Below are 17,440 nucleotides of genomic sequence, written 5' to 3'. Positions count from 1 at the left end.
CCCGGCCAGTGCAGTGGGCCTGTGCAGCAGTGCCACTCAAGGAAGGTCCCGTGGCCCGAAGTACCAACAGCCCTGTTGTGTGGGCGCCCATTTGAATGTAAATGGGGGGAATGCGCCAAAAGAAACCAAGCCCACTTTAGAATTCCACTTGATAACTCTTTGTTTCGGCTCAAACTGTACCTACATGAGAATACATACCCAATTACAGATGGGAAGCCCCCTCCATCCCTGTCCCCAAAATCTCTCTTCCCTTCTGGTAAGCTGACTCGGGCACTCATGTGAGAGCAAAGAGGTCCCAGATGCCCTCTTTTAACGGCAGAAGGTACTGCGGCCTAGGTGGAGATGGCCGGGAAAGGCGGGATTATGCTGATAACTCCCAGAAGTACCTAGCAGCAGACAAAGCGGGGGACAGGCACGCCCCCCTCTAGCCATCCCCATAAGCCCCTGAGCAGGCCTCGAGAACTCTTGGGCCGGCCGGTCCACTGTGTCCCAAGAAGCCGGGGGTCACAGCACACTCTGAGTTACAAGTGCCTGTAGGTCAGCCCTGTTTTCCTGCCTATAGAACCTGGCCGTTCGGTCTTTGCTCCTAGGGGCCAGCCAGCCTGGAGTGTGGTCTTTGCTCCACTCTCTGCTGGGCCCAGAGCGTGGTCTCCACTCTCTGCTGGGCCCTGAGAGAGCCAGGAGCATGGCCTTTGCTTCACTCTCTGCTGGGCCCTGAGAGGGCCAGGAGCGGGGCCTTTGCTCCTCTCTCTCCCTCTCCTTGCCCAGCACCCCTGAGACAGCCAGGAGCATGGCATTTGCTCCACTCGCTGCTGGCCTCTCTCTTTGGGAAAGGCCGACCCAGCTTCCTTTTCTCTCCCTCCAGCCACCAGGTCAGTCGGGCCAACATCATACGTTGCTATTGTTGTTCGGCATTTAAATAGCGCTCTGTATATCATTGGTATGATCTCAAAGCGCATGTGGGTTGAACGCCCTTGGGGACCGTAGTCAAGGTCAGTCGAGAGAGAGTGGGCTAGCGTAGGGTGCTTGGGTGCACTCAATATGTGAGCAGCTGATACGATTGCCTGATGGTAGCTGCATCCTAACATTAGGTGCGGTGCTATTGAGAGATCATTTGAATGTGTGCGGTCTGGTGGTTGGTCTCCGAGACTGCATTCTGGCGGCATTAGGCCTGTGTAGAACGCTTATGTGTGCAGCTAGGCAGATTTTTTCGTGGGGTATAGCTGCGTTCTAGCAGGATGTTGAGGTGTTCATGGGGTCTAGTACCTATGCGAGCAGCTAGGCCGAAATTGATCGAGGGGTATAGCTGGGCTCGATTGTGTGTTGGTGTAAAGTAGAGAGTGAGCATAGTGATAGGAGAGCCGAGTGTCTGGAGTGGGTGTTTTGTTCTTATGCGCCCACTGTTCCAGGATTGCATTCTCGTGTTTCGCAGTAGCTGCACTCAGAGGAAAGGTAGATTCACAGCCAGGAGCCGAGTAAGATATGTTTGCTCAGGCAGAGGGTCATTCATTTTGGGCTCAGCACACTGCATCTCAGGGGCCCGTTTTCACTGGTTGTGGTTTATATTGGATATAGGGCAGGAGCTCTCTCGCACCAATGTAGTCACATCGAGCTGATTTTTCTGGTCCTTGGTTGCCGTTAATGGCGGGTTGCAGGGTAGATCTAGGCAGGATGGTAGGTTGCAGGACAGGAGTTATTTCTCATGCCAACAATATCCCTCCGGACAGCTTTAGGTCCACCATTCAAGCACTGGTCCTTTGCCACCTGGGCGGGGGCAACCCCCTCCTCGAAAAGGCCGCCCGCCGTCCTCCCTCGTGCCCCACACTCAGCCACACGCTTCACCAGGGCTCTACGCAGGTACCACATCACCCCTCTCCTCATCGACCTTCACTGGCTCCCACTACGCACACGAATCACCTTAGAGTCTTGCCGCACCATCTATAAGGCGGTCGCCCGCAAGTCCCCCAGCTACCTCGCAGAGAAACTTAGCATCTCCAGCAGACAAACGCACCACCAGAAACCTGGACACGCACAGACTTGAAATCCGCCACTGCAAAAAGGAAAGGACCAAAAAACAAGCCTTCTCTGTCTACGCCCCGAGACCATGGAACCTCCTCCACGTCAGCATCAGACTTGCCCCACACGCTCCTACAATTCAGAAAAGAACTCAAGACGCACCTCTTCAAGGAGTCTCTCCCCCTCAATACCTAGGCCATCACGCCGCACCGCCTGGCTCGCTAGACGACGCCCGCCTCCCTCCTCCCCGCCACCCTCTACAGCTGTGCCCCTGCGTATCCTACCCCCTGGTGTATATCTGTTCCGTTTTTTTCCCTCTGAAAAGCACTCAGTTATGCATCTGCACTGTTGCATATCTGGGTAAAGCGCTCTGTCGTGTATCTGTGTTGGTGCATTCCTCTGTAAAGCCCGCTCCGTTGCTTCTCGAAGCTTGGTCCGCGCTCAATGAATACCATAACAATAATAATTCCATTCCGGGGATGCTGGTGCAGTCCCGGTTTTAACTTTGCATTCTGGGGCTTGTAGTCCTGGCCTTCCCCCTCATGTAGCCAGCAGTGCAAGTCCTTGAGCGCAAAGTTAAACCGACCGAGCGGGTCCGAGCCTGGGGAGAGCGTGGGCTGGCGATACCGGTTGACTCACCTTAGCCATGACGCTGGCCCAAAGGCAGCCGGTAGTGTCCGGCCTAGCTACCGCGTGGTGAAAGCAGTCCTATCCGAGGGATGTTTGCGTTTTCGAGGATGGCTGTAGAAGGTTGCTATGCGGTAGTTGGTTGGCCCTCTGACTGGGGGCAGCTGCACGTGTGTTTCTCAGATCGCTATGATGGCAAAGGAGGTTGTGTATCCTGCCTGCCCAGAGAACATATGAGAGAGCCAGAGAGATGTAAGCAGTGCATGAGCGGAACTCTCAAGTTTCCAGTGGCCAATGCGTCAGAAGGCCACCCAGTCCTGCCTCAACCCCCCTCTGTATTTTGGGTCCTTTTGATTTTTCTGCCCCGTTTGAAATGCAGAAGCACTACAAGTCCCAGAATTCCAAGCAAAAACAGAACTGGGTGGCTTTCCCAAACGTGGACCCGGAAAACGCGAGAGCCTTGCCATCGGGTGTCAGGTGGGGGAGTCAAGAGAAGGCGGTTGCTAGTTAGAACCGCTCTTAACTTTTCCCGCAACCACCTACCTCAATGGAGGCTCCTTTTATATCTTTTCCGGGGCGCTGGCCGCTTTCTTTTCTGTACTTGCTTGCCAGGCTAGGTGCTTCAAAAACATGTCCTCTGAAGTGGCCCCACGCCGCCACTTGTCGTGCCATACAAAATGACCAACTAAATAAAATGAATAAATCCCCCCTCCATCCCAGAGAGAGAGAGAGAGAGAGAGAGAGAGAGACAGACAGACAGACACTGTCAATCAAAAGAGGAATCTGTGAATAACTGGCAAGCCTCAGATTGGCTGTCCAATCATAGCCCTCCTGGTATGTGCGTGCCTGCGTGCGCGTGTCGATGCTTGCCAGCCTTTCAACAGGCCGACGTTCTGCCTCGGGCTCGTCACTGAGAGTGGCGGGCTTTTTCAAACCCGTTTCCTGCTATTGTCCCAGCCAATCGGAGCGTAGTTGGGTCTTCATCCGTCACAGACCATTGTACGTTGTCAGTAGAGAGGAAGCAAGTCGCGCAAGGTTGCCATGGCCCGTACGAAGCAGACTGCCCCAAGTCCACCGGAGGCAAGGCACCCCCGCAAGCAGCTGGCCACCAAAGCTGCCCGCAAGAGCTCCCCTGCGACTGGTGGGGTCAAGAAACCGCACCGCTATCGGCCGGGCACCGTGGCCCTCAGAGAGATCCGGCGCTACCAGAAATCTACTGAGCTGCTCATCCGGAAACTGCCCTTCCAGCGCTTGGTGCGGGAGATCGCACAGGATTTCAAGACCGACCTGCGCTTCCAGAGCTCAGCAGTCATGGCCCTGCAGGAGGCCAGCGAGGCCCTTTGAGGACACCAACCTCTGCGCCATCCACGCCAAGCGAGTGACCATTATGCCCAAGGACATCCAGCTGGCCCGCCGCATCCGGGGCGAGAGGGCCCGAGGGGCACCGGCAGCAAGACCCCACCACCACAAAGGCTCTTTTAAGAGCCGACACGTTGTCACACACAAGAGCTGCTCAACTCTGCCTCTCGAGGCGCCTCTCTTCACTGCACAGGCGGCTAGGCCGTCTCTCAAACCCAAGGCAAACATGCAAACGCTCCTACCTGTCTTGGCAACACCCCCTCCCCAAAAAATGCCCATCTGGGCAGCTTTGGCGACCAGTTATTTGTGCGCTTGTGGCGGTCGGATTTGATGTGATGGCTTGTACCTTTTAGCGGGAGCACAGCCAGCTCGTAACCCGAGCCCTCCACTCCCCCCCTCCCGCCCCCCCTCAGAGCGATCTCTGAACTCGAAGCCCCCCACCCCACATCACGTTTCTATAAGGCCTGCCTTGAGGCTGGATTCCAACCGCTTCTAAGCGCTGTGTGCTAATGGTCGGTTTTCCGCCCGCCGTCCCCCTCCTCACAGGCAGACCGAATGGTGAAGTACCTGCTCCCTGTCGGGCTCGGGGACAGAGGGGTGTGCTGCGAGCGCTTCCCTGGCAGTGCTGCCTTACATAGCCTGTCCTGTACATTAAGCCGAGCTCCCAGAGATTTCCCTCCCAGCCCAGCAAATGTGTCAAGTAGGGTGCGTGACTCCTGCCACAGCGCAGAGAAATAATTTGCTTACGCCGCCCCCGAGACCGTAGTCCTTATTTGATATCATTGGCCTTATGTTTTGCGGGGATGGAATAAAGCAGGGCTAGCTAGGCAAAGCATGTGAGCTCTTGAGTGGAGGTGGTGAGCGGCTCTTAAAAGAGCCTTTGGGTTTCTTTGGTGCTGGGAACTGTGGTCTCACTTGGCGCTGGTGTACTTGGTGACGGCTTTGGTGCCCTCGGACACAGCGTGCTTGGCCAGCTCGCCTGGCAGCAGGAGTCGCACTCCGGTCTGGATCTCCCTGGAGGTGAGGGTCCTGCGCTTGTTGTATTGAGCCAGGCGGGAGGCTTCCGCAGCGATGCGCTCGAAGATGTCATTGACAAACGAGTTCATGATGCCCATGGCCTTGGAAGAGATGCCGGTGTCAGGGTGCACCTGCTTCATCACCTTGTAGATGTAAATGGCATAGCTTTCCTTCCTGCTCCTCTTGCGCTTCTTCCCGTCCTTCTTGGGCGGCTTGGAGAGCGCTTTCTTGGAGCCCTTCTTGGGCGCTGGGGCGGACTTGGCTGGCTCAGGCATGGTCTCCGGCTGACGTCCACGCTGTGAGGAGAGAGAGAAATGAGTAAAACACTGCGCCCCCCGGCCCCTCTCTTTTATAGGCTGCCTGTGCTTAATCAGCTGCTGCCAGTCCCCGCTTGCTATTGGCCCGTATGGTTCTGTCGCTCCTCCGTGTCTGTGTGCCCGGCACAGAGCTCTGATTGGTTGGCAGGAGTAGTCTCCCCCTCCAATGGATGTTCATGCAGAGCCTAGGTTTTGTCCAATGAGAGTGCTCCACCGTGTCTTTATATGCCCGCCCTCCCATGCTCGGGGCATTACTTCCTCTTTGAACAAGCGAGCGCCTGTTTAACGCGTCATGTCTGGACGAGGAAAGCAAGGAGGGAAGGCCCGTGCTAAGGCCAAGACTCGCTCCTCCCGGGCGGGCTTGCAGTTCCCAGTAGGCCGTGTGCACAGGCTGCTGCGGAAGGGGAGCTACGGCGAGCGTGTGGGAGCCGGAGCCCCCGTCTACATGGCTGCCGTGCTCGAGTACCTGACTGCTGAGATCCTCGAGCTGGCCGGCAATGCCGCCCGGGACAACAAGAAGACCCGCATCATCCCCAGACACCTGCAGCTCGCCATCCGCAACGACGAGGAGCTCAACAAGCTGCTGGGCAAAGTTACCATTGCCCAGGGTGGTGTCCTGCCCAACATCCAGGCCGTGCTGCTGCCTAAGAAGACCGAGGGCCACAAGGCAGGGGGCAAAGCCAGCAAGTAACAGCCCAAGTTACACACTCCCCAACAAAAAAAACACAAAGGCTCTTTTAAGAGCCACTCACACACTCAGACAAAGAGCTCAGTACCTTGACAGCAGCGCCACCACTTTTCTACACTGCAACAGAGTATGTGTTTGTGTCACAAAAAGAGGGGCTGCATCACGGGTTGCGCGAAACCCCTGTAGGATGATCGCATGCTCCCGATGCCCATGCAGCTTTCTGGGTGCATGGGCAACGTAGGGGGGCACGCCGGACTGTGAGGCACAGATGGAAAGGGTGGGAGTGAGTGCAAAGGGGAGGGAGGGAGGTGTGTGTGTGTGTGTGTGTGTGTATGTACACCCCCGCAACCCCCAGACCCGTTATACCATTTAAGGGGGTTGGGGGACACCACGGCTCCCCTTAAATGGTATAAAGAGGTACACCTGTACCGGCTGAAACCACAGCATTTTTGCTGCAATTCTTTTTACCCGATATACCAAATAATGTCGCCATACATATAGTCGACGGGATACGGCACAGGCGACATTATTTATGGGGTAAATGGGAGCGGAGGTTTCCCCTGCAGGTTCCATGGGATAATAATGGCGCCATTCTTGCGTGGAGACATTTTTGCGGGGATATTATCACATGGAACTGTGCATTATTGGCAGGCTGACAACCCCCCTCCCCAACCCACCCTCCTGCTTCCCCGGCCAGTGCAGTGGGCCTGTGCAGCAGTGCCACTCAAGGAAGGTCCCGTGGCCCGAAGTACCAACAGCCCTGTTGTGTGGGCGCCCATTTGAATGTAAATGGGGGGAATGCGCCAAAAGAAACCAAGCCCACTTTAGAATTCCACTTGATAACTCTTTGTTTCGGCTCAAACTGTACCTACATGAGAATACATACCCAATTACAGATGGGAAGCCCCCTCCATCCCTGTCCCCAAAATCTCTCTTCCCTTCTGGTAAGCTGACTCGGGCACTCATGTGAGAGCAAAGAGGTCCCAGATGCCCTCTTTTAACGGCAGAAGGTACTGCGGCCTAGGTGGAGATGGCCGGGAAAGGCGGGATTATGCTGATAACTCCCAGAAGTACCTAGCAGCAGACAAAGCGGGGGACAGGCACGCCCCCCTCTAGCCATCCCCATAAGCCCCTGAGCAGGCCTCGAGAACTCTTGGGCCGGCCGGTCCACTGTGTCCCAAGAAGCCGGGGGTCACAGCACACTCTGAGTTACAAGTGCCTGTAGGTCAGCCCTGTTTTCCTGCCTATAGAACCTGGCCGTTCGTGGCCGTTCGGGGCCTTGGGGCCAGCCAGCCAGCCCAGAGTGTGGTCTTTGCTCCTAGGGGCCAGCCAGCCTGGAGTGTGGTCTTTGCTCCACTCTCTGCTGGGCCCAGAGCGTGGTCTCCACTCTCTGCTGGGCCCTGAGAGAGCCAGGAGCATGGCCTTTGCTTCACTCTCTGCTGGGCCCTGAGAGGGCCAGGAGCGGGGCCTTTGCTCCTCTCTCTCCCTCTCCTTGCCCAGCACCCCTGAGACAGCCAGGAGCATGGCATTTGCTCCACTCGCTGCTGGCCTCTCTCTTTGGGAAAGGCCGACCCAGCTTCCTTTTCTCTCCCTCCAGCCACCAGGTCAGTCGGGCCAACATCATACGTTGCTATTGTTGTTCGGCATTTAAATAGCGCTCTGTATATCATTGGTATGATCTCAAAGCGCATGTGGGTTGAACGCCCTTGGGGACCGTAGTCAAGGTCAGTCGAGAGAGAGTGGGCTAGCGTAGGGTGCTTGGGTGCACTCAATATGTGAGCAGCTGATACGATTGCCTGATGGTAGCTGCATCCTAACATTAGGTGCGGTGCTATTGAGAGATCATTTGAATGTGTGCGGTCTGGTGGTTGGTCTCCGAGACTGCATTCTGGCGGCATTAGGCCTGTGTAGAACGCTTATGTGTGCAGCTAGGCAGATTTTTTCGTGGGGTATAGCTGCGTTCTAGCAGGATGTTGAGGTGTTCATGGGGTCTAGTACCTATGCGAGCAGCTAGGCCGAAATTGATCGAGGGGTATAGCTGGGCTCGATTGTGTGTTGGTGTAAAGTAGAGAGTGAGCATAGTGATAGGAGAGCCGAGTGTCTGGAGTGGGTGTTTTGTTCTTATGCGCCCACTGTTCCAGGATTGCATTCTCGTGTTTCGCAGTAGCTGCACTCAGAGGAAAGGTAGATTCACAGCCAGGAGCCGAGTAAGATATGTTTGCTCAGGCAGAGGGTCATTCATTTTGGGCTCAGCACACTGCATCTCAGGGGCCCGTTTTCACTGGTTGTGGTTTATATTGGATATAGGGCAGGAGCTCTCTCGCACCAATGTAGTCACATCGAGCTGATTTTTCTGGTCCTTGGTTGCCGTTAATGGCGGGTTGCAGGGTAGATCTAGGCAGGATGGTAGGTTGCAGGACAGGAGTTATTTCTCATGCCAACAATATCCCTCCGGACAGCTTTAGGTCCACCATTCAAGCACTGGTCCTTTGCCACCTGGGCGGGGGCAACCCCCTCCTCGAAAAGGCCGCCCGCCGTCCTCCCTCGTGCCCCAGAGAAGTGTCCTACACTCAGCCACACGCTTCACCAGGGCTCTACGCAGGTACCACATCACCCCTCTCCTCATCGACCTTCACTGGCTCCCACTACGCACACGAATCACCTTAGAGTCTTGCCGCACCATCTATAAGGCGGTCGCCCGCAAGTCCCCCAGCTACCTCGCAGAGAAACTTAGCATCTCCAGCAGACAAACGCACCACCAGAAACCTGGACACGCACAGACTTGAAATCCGCCACTGCAAAAAGGAAAGGACCAAAAAACAAGCCTTCTCTGTCTACGCCCCGAGACCATGGAACCTCCTCCACGTCAGCATCAGACTTGCCCCACACGCTCCTACAATTCAGAAAAGAACTCAAGACGCACCTCTTCAAGGAGTCTCTCCCCCTCAATACCTAGGCCATCACGCCGCACCGCCTGGCTCGCTAGACGACGCCCGCCTCCCTCCTCCCCGCCACCCTCTACAGCTGTGCCCCTGCGTATCCTACCCCCTGGTGTATATCTGTTCCGTTTTTTTCCCTCTGAAAAGCACTCAGTTATGCATCTGCACTGTTGCATATCTGGGTAAAGCGCTCTGTCGTGTATCTGTGTTGGTGCATTCCTCTGTAAAGCCCGCTCCGTTGCTTCTCGAAGCTTGGTCCGCGCTCAATGAATACCATAACAATAATAATTCCATTCCGGGGATGCTGGTGCAGTCCCGGTTTTAACTTTGCATTCTGGGGCTTGTAGTCCTGGCCTTCCCCCTCATGTAGCCAGCAGTGCAAGTCCTTGAGCGCAAAGTTAAACCGACCGAGCGGGTCCGAGCCTGGGGAGAGCGTGGGCTGGCGATACCGGTTGACTCACCTTAGCCATGACGCTGGCCCAAAGGCAGCCGGTAGTGTCCGGCCTAGCTACCGCGTGGTGAAAGCAGTCCTATCCGAGGGATGTTTGCGTTTTCGAGGATGGCTGTAGAAGGTTGCTATGCGGTAGTTGGTTGGCCCTCTGACTGGGGGCAGCTGCACGTGTGTTTCTCAGATCGCTATGATGGCAAAGGAGGTTGTGTATCCTGCCTGCCCAGAGAACATATGAGAGAGCCAGAGAGATGTAAGCAGTGCATGAGCGGAACTCTCAAGTTTCCAGTGGCCAATGCGTCAGAAGGCCACCCAGTCCTGCCTCAACCCCCCTCTGTATTTTGGGTCCTTTTGATTTTTCTGCCCCGTTTGAAATGCAGAAGCACTACAAGTCCCAGAATTCCAAGCAAAAACAGAACTGGGTGGCTTTCCCAAACGTGGACCCGGAAAACGCGAGAGCCTTGCCATCGGGTGTCAGGTGGGGGAGTCAAGAGAAGGCGGTTGCTAGTTAGAACCGCTCTTAACTTTTCCCGCAACCACCTACCTCAATGGAGGCTCCTTTTATATCTTTTCCGGGGCGCTGGCCGCTTTCTTTTCTGTACTTGCTTGCCAGGCTAGGTGCTTCAAAAACATGTCCTCTGAAGTGGCCCCACGCCGCCACTTGTCGTGCCATACAAAATGACCAACTAAATAAAATGAATAAATCCCCCCTCCATCCCAGAGAGAGAGAGAGAGAGAGAGAGAGAGAGAGACAGACAGACAGACACTGTCAATCAAAAGAGGAATCTGTGAATAACTGGCAAGCCTCAGATTGGCTGTCCAATCATAGCCCTCCTGGTATGTGCGTGCCTGCGTGCGCGTGTCGATGCTTGCCAGCCTTTCAACAGGCCGACGTTCTGCCTCGGGCTCGTCACTGAGAGTGGCGGGCTTTTTCAAACCCGTTTCCTGCTATTGTCCCAGCCAATCGGAGCGTAGTTGGGTCTTCATCCGTCACAGACCATTGTACGTTGTCAGTAGAGAGGAAGCAAGTCGCGCAAGGTTGCCATGGCCCGTACGAAGCAGACTGCCCCAAGTCCACCGGAGGCAAGGCACCCCCGCAAGCAGCTGGCCACCAAAGCTGCCCGCAAGAGCGCCCCTGCGACTGGTGGGGTCAAGAAACCGCACCGCTATCGGCCGGGCACCGTGGCCCTCAGAGAGATCCGGCGCTACCAGAAATCTACTGAGCTGCTCATCCGGAAACTGCCCTTCCAGCGCTTGGTGCGGGAGATCGCACAGGATTTCAAGACCGACCTGCGCTTCCAGAGCTCAGCAGTCATGGCCCTGCAGGAGGCCAGCGAGGCCCTTTGAGGACACCAACCTCTGCGCCATCCACGCCAAGCGAGTGACCATTATGCCCAAGGACATCCAGCTGGCCCGCCGCATCCGGGGCGAGAGGGCCCGAGGGGCACCGGCAGCAAGACCCCACCACCACAAAGGCTCTTTTAAGAGCCGACACGTTGTCACACACAAGAGCTGCTCAACTCTGCCTCTCGAGGCGCCTCTCTTCACTGCACAGGCGGCTAGGCCGTCTCTCAAACCCAAGGCAAACATGCAAACGCTCCTACCTGTCTTGGCAACACCCCCTCCCCAAAAAATGCCCATCTGGGCAGCTTTGGCGACCAGTTATTTGTGCGCTTGTGGCGGTCGGATTTGATGTGATGGCTTGTACCTTTTAGCGGGAGCACAGCCAGCTCGTAACCCGAGCCCTCCACTCCCCCCCTCCCGCCCCCCCTCAGAGCGATCTCTGAACTCGAAGCCCCCCACCCCACATCACGTTTCTATAAGGCCTGCCTTGAGGCTGGATTCCAACCGCTTCTAAGCGCTGTGTGCTAATGGTCGGTTTTCCGCCCGCCGTCCCCCTCCTCACAGGCAGACCGAATGGTGAAGTACCTGCTCCCTGTCGGGCTCGGGGACAGAGGGGTGTGCTGCGAGCGCTTCCCTGGCAGTGCTGCCTTACATAGCCTGTCCTGTACATTAAGCCGAGCTCCCAGAGATTTCCCTCCCAGCCCAGCAAATGTGTCAAGTAGGGTGCGTGACTCCTGCCACAGCGCAGAGAAATAATTTGCTTACGCCGCCCCCGAGACCGTAGTCCTTATTTGATATCATTGGCCTTATGTTTTGCGGGGATGGAATAAAGCAGGGCTAGCTAGGCAAAGCATGTGAGCTCTTGAGTGGAGGTGGTGAGCGGCTCTTAAAAGAGCCTTTGGGTTTCTTTGGTGCTGGGAACTGTGGTCTCACTTGGCACTGGTGTACTTGGTGACGGCTTTGGTGCCCTCGGACACAGCGTGCTTGGCCAGCTCGCCTGGCAGCAGGAGTCGCACTCCGGTCTGGATCTCCCTGGAGGTGAGGGTCCTGCGCTTGTTGTATTGAGCCAGGCGGGAGGCTTCCGCAGCGATGCGCTCGAAGATGTCATTGACAAACGAGTTCATGATGCCCATGGCCTTGGAAGAGATGCCGGTGTCAGGGTGCACCTGCTTCATCACCTTGTAGATGTAAATGGCATAGCTTTCCTTCCTGCTCCTCTTGCGCTTCTTCCCGTCCTTCTTGGGCGGCTTGGAGAGCGCTTTCTTGGGCGCTGGGGCGGACTTGGCTGGCTCAGGCATGGTCTCCGGCTGACGTCCACGCTGTGAGGAGAGAGAGAAATGAGTAAAACACTGCGCCCCCCGGACCCTCTCTTTTATAGGCTGCCTGTGCTTAATCAGCTGCTGCCAGTCCCCGCTTGCTATTGGCCCGTATGGTTCTGTCGCTCCTCCGTGTCTGTGTGCCCGGCACAGAGCTCTGATTGGTTGGCAGGAGTAGTCTCCCCCTCCAATGGATGTTCATGCAGAGCCTAGGTTTTGTCCAATGAGAGTGCTCCACCGTGTCTTTATATGCCCGCCCTCCCATGCTCGGGGCATTACTTCCTCTTTGAACAAGCGAGCGCCTGTTTAACGCGTCATGTCTGGACGAGGAAAGCAAGGAGGGAAGGCCCGTGCTAAGGCCAAGACTCGCTCCTCCCGGGCGGGCTTGCAGTTCCCAGTAGGCCGTGTGCACAGGCTGCTGCGGAAGGGGAGCTACGGCGAGCGTGTGGGAGCCGGAGCCCCCGTCTACATGGCTGCCGTGCTCGAGTACCTGACTGCTGAGATCCTCGAGCTGGCCGGCAATGCCGCCCGGGACAACAAGAAGACCCGCATCATCCCCAGACACCTGCAGCTCGCCATCCGCAACGACGAGGAGCTCAACAAGCTGCTGGGCAAAGTTACCATTGCCCAGGGTGGTGTCCTGCCCAACATCCAGGCCGTGCTGCTGCCTAAGAAGACCGAGGGCCACAAGGCAGGGGGCAAAGCCAGCAAGTAACAGCCCAAGTTACACACTCCCCAACAAAAAAAACACAAAGGCTCTTTTAAGAGCCACTCACACACTCAGACAAAGAGCTCAGTACCTTGACAGCAGCGCCACCACTTTTCTACACTGCAACAGAGTATGTGTTTGTGTCACAAAAAGAGGGGCTGCATCACGGGTTGCGCGAAACCCCTGTAGGATGATCGCATGCTCCCGATGCCCATGCAGCTTTCTGGGTGCATGGGCAACGTAGGGGGGCACGCCGGACTGTGAGGCACAGATGGAAAGGGTGGGAGTGAGTGCAAAGGGGAGGGAGGGAGGGAGGTGTGTGTGTGTGTGTGTGTGTGTGTGTGTGTATGTACACCCCCGCAACCCCCAGACCCGTTATACCATTTAAGGGGGTTGGGGGACACCACGGCTCCCCTTAAATGGTATAAAGAGGTACACCTGTACCGGCTGAAACCACAGCATTTTTGCTGCAATTCTTTTTACCCGATATACCAAATAATGTCGCCATACATATAGTCGACGGGATACGGCACAGGGGACATTATTTATGGGGTAAATGGGAGCGGAGGTTTCCCCTGCAGGTTCCATGGGATAATAATGGCGCCATTCTTGCGTGGAGACATTTTTGCGGGGATATTATCACATGGAACTGTGCATTATTGGCAGGCTGACAACCCCCCTCCCCAACCCACCCTCCTGCTTCCCCGGCCAGTGCAGTGGGCCTGTGCAGCAGTGCCACTCAAGGAAGGTCCCGTGGCCCGAAGTACCAACAGCCCTGTTGTGTGGGCGCCCATTTGAATGTAAATGGGGGGAATGCGCCAAAAGAAACCAAGCCCACTTTAGAATTCCACTTGATAACTCTTTGTTTCGGCTCAAACTGTACCTACATGAGAATACATACCCAATTACAGATGGGAAGCCCCCTCCATCCCTGTCCCCAAAATCTCTCTTCCCTTCTGGTAAGCTGACTCGGGCACTCATGTGAGAGCAAAGAGGTCCCAGATGCCCTCTTTTAACGGCAGAAGGTACTGCGGCCTAGGTGGAGATGGCCGGGAAAGGCGGGATTATGCTGATAACTCCCAGAAGTACCTAGCAGCAGACAAAGCGGGGGACAGGCACGCCCCCCTCTAGCCATCCCCATAAGCCCCTGAGCAGGCCTCGAGAACTCTTGGGCCGGCCGGTCCACTGTGTCCCAAGAAGCCGGGGGTCACAGCACACTCTGAGTTACAAGTGCCTGTAGGTCAGCCCTGTTTTCCTGCCTATAGAACCTGGCCGTTCGGTCTTTGCTCCTAGGGGCCAGCCAGCCTGGAGTGTGGTCTTTGCTCCACTCTCTGCTGGGCCCAGAGCGTGGTCTCCACTCTCTGCTGGGCCCTGAGAGAGCCAGGAGCATGGCCTTTGCTTCACTCTCTGCTGGGCCCTGAGAGGGCCAGGAGCGGGGCCTTTGCTCCTCTCTCTCCCTCTCCTTGCCCAGCACCCCTGAGACAGCCAGGAGCATGGCATTTGCTCCACTCGCTGCTGGCCTCTCTCTTTGGGAAAGGCCGACCCAGCTTCCTTTTCTCTCCCTCCAGCCACCAGGTCAGTCGGGCCAACATCATACGTTGCTATTGTTGTTCGGCATTTAAATAGCGCTCTGTATATCATTGGTATGATCTCAAAGCGCATGTGGGTTGAACGCCCTTGGGGACCGTAGTCAAGGTCAGTCGAGAGAGAGTGGGCTAGCGTAGGGTGCTTGGGTGCACTCAATATGTGAGCAGCTGATACGATTGCCTGATGGTAGCTGCATCCTAACATTAGGTGCGGTGCTATTGAGAGATCATTTGAATGTGTGCGGTCTGGTGGTTGGTCTCCGAGACTGCATTCTGGCGGCATTAGGCCTGTGTAGAACGCTTATGTGTGCAGCTAGGCAGATTTTTTCGTGGGGTATAGCTGCGTTCTAGCAGGATGTTGAGGTGTTCATGGGGTCTAGTACCTATGCGAGCAGCTAGGCCGAAATTGATCGAGGGGTATAGCTGGGCTCGATTGTGTGTTGGTGTAAAGTAGAGAGTGAGCATAGTGATAGGAGAGCCGAGTGTCTGGAGTGGGTGTTTTGTTCTTATGCGCCCACTGTTCCAGGATTGCATTCTCGTGTTTCGCAGTAGCTGCACTCAGAGGAAAGGTAGATTCACAGCCAGGAGCCGAGTAAGATATGTTTGCTCAGGCAGAGGGTCATTCATTTTGGGCTCAGCACACTGCATCTCAGGGGCCCGTTTTCACTGGTTGTGGTTTATATTGGATATAGGGCAGGAGCTCTCTCGCACCAATGTAGTCACATCGAGCTGATTTTTCTGGTCCTTGGTTGCCGTTAATGGCGGGTTGCAGGGTAGATCTAGGCAGGATGGTAGGTTGCAGGACAGGAGTTATTTCTCATGCCAACAATATCCCTCCGGACAGCTTTAGGTCCACCATTCAAGCACTGGTCCTTTGCCACCTGGGCGGGGGCAACCCCCTCCTCGAAAAGGCCGCCCGCCGTCCTCCCTCGTGCCCCAGAGAAGTGTCCTACACTCAGCCACACGCTTCACCAGGGCTCTACGCAGGTACCACATCACCCCTCTCCTCATCGACCTTCACTGGCTCCCACTACGCACACGAATCACCTTAGAGTCTTGCCGCACCATCTATAAGGCGGTCGCCCGCAAGTCCCCCAGCTACCTCGCAGAGAAACTTAGCATCTCCAGCAGACAAACGCACCACCAGAAACCTGGACACGCACAGACTTGAAATCCGCCACTGCAAAAAGGAAAGGACCAAAAAACAAGCCTTCTCTGTCTACGCCCCGAGACCATGGAACCTCCTCCACGTCAGCATCAGACTTGCCCCACACGCTCCTACAATTCAGAAAAGAACTCAAGACGCACCTCTTCAAGGAGTCTCTCCCCCTCAATACCTAGGCCATCACGCCGCACCGCCTGGCTCGCTAGACGACGCCCGCCTCCCTCCTCCCCGCCACCCTCTACAGCTGTGCCCCTGCGTATCCTACCCCCTGGTGTATATCTGTTCCGTTTTTTTCCCTCTGAAAAGCACTCAGTTATGCATCTGCACTGTTGCATATCTGGGTAAAGCGCTCTGTCGTGTATCTGTGTTGGTGCATTCCTCTGTAAAGCCCGCTCCGTTGCTTCTCGAAGCTTGGTCCGCGCTCAATGAATACCATAACAATAATAATTCCATTCCGGGGATGCTGGTGCAGTCCCGGTTTTAACTTTGCATTCTGGGGCTTGTAGTCCTGGCCTTCCCCCTCATGAGGCCAGCAGTGCAAGTCCTTGAGCGCAAAGTTAAACCGACCGAGCGGGTCCGAGCCTGGGGAGAGCGTGGGCTGGCGATACCGGTTGACTCACCTTAGCCATGACGCTGGCCCAAAGGCAGCCGGTAGTGTCCGGCCTAGCTACCGCGTGGTGAAAGCAGTCCTATCCGAGGGATGTTTGCGTTTTCGAGGATGGCTGTAGAAGGTTGCTATGCGGTAGTTGGTTGGCCCTCTGACTGGGGGCAGCTGCACGTGTGTTTCTCAGATCGCTATGATGGCAAAGGAGGTTGTGTATCCTGCCTGCCCAGAGAACATATGAGAGAGCCAGAGAGATGTAAGCAGTGCATGAGCGGAACTCTCAAGTTTCCAGTGGCCAATGCGTCAGAAGGCCACCCAGTCCTGCCTCAACCCCCCTCTGTATTTTGGGTCCTTTTGATTTTTCTGCCCCGTTTGAAATGCAGAAGCACTACAAGTCCCAGAATTCCAAGCAAAAACAGAACTGGGTGGCTTTCCCAAACGTGGACCCGGAAAACGCGAGAGCCTTGCCATCGGGTGTCAGGTGGGGGAGTCAAGAGAAGGCGGTTGCTAGTTAGAACCGCTCTTAACTTTTCCCGCAACCACCTACCTCAATGGAGGCTCCTTTTATATCTTTTCCGGGGCGCTGGCCGCTTTCTTTTCTGTACTTGCTTGCCAGGCTAGGTGCTTCAAAAACATGTCCTCTGAAGTGGCCCCACGCCGCCACTTGTCGTGCCATACAAAATGACCAACTAAATAAAATGAATAAATCCCCCCTCCATCCCAGAGAGAGAGAGAGAGAGAGAGAGAGAGAGAGACAGACAGACAGACACTGTCAATCAAAAGAGGAATCTGTGAATAACTGGCAAGCCTCAGATTGGCTGTCCAATCATAGCCCTCCTGGTATGTGCGTGCCTGCGTGCGCGTGTCGATGCTTGCCAGCCTTTCAACAGGCCGACGTTCTGCCTCGGGCTCGTCACTGAGAGTGGCGGGCTTTTTCAAACCCGTTTCCTGCTATTGTCCCAGCCAATCGGAGCGTAGTTGGGTCTTCATCCGTCACAGACCATTGTACGTTGTCAGTAGAGAGGAAGCAAGTCGCGCAAGGTTGCCATGGCCCGTACGAAGCAGACTGCCCCAAGTCCACCGGAGGCAAGGCACCCCCGCAAGCAGCTGGCCACCAAAGCTGCCCGCAAGAGCGCCCCTGCGACTGGTGGGGTCAAGAAACCGCACCGCTATCGGCCGGGCACCGTGGCCCTCAGAGAGATCCGGCGCTACCAGAAATCTACTGAGCTGCTCATCCGGAAACTGCCCTTCCAGCGCTTGGTGCGGGAGATCGCACAGGATTTCAAGACCGACCTGCGCTTCCAG

Source organism: Ambystoma mexicanum, chromosome 5q (genome assembly GCF_040938575.1).
Source record: "Ambystoma mexicanum isolate Mex_15411 chromosome 5q, UKY_AmexF1_1, whole genome shotgun sequence".
NCBI lineage: Eukaryota > Metazoa > Chordata > Amphibia > Caudata > Ambystomatidae > Ambystoma > Ambystoma mexicanum.
Note: the sequence above shows the minus strand (reverse complement) of the source record.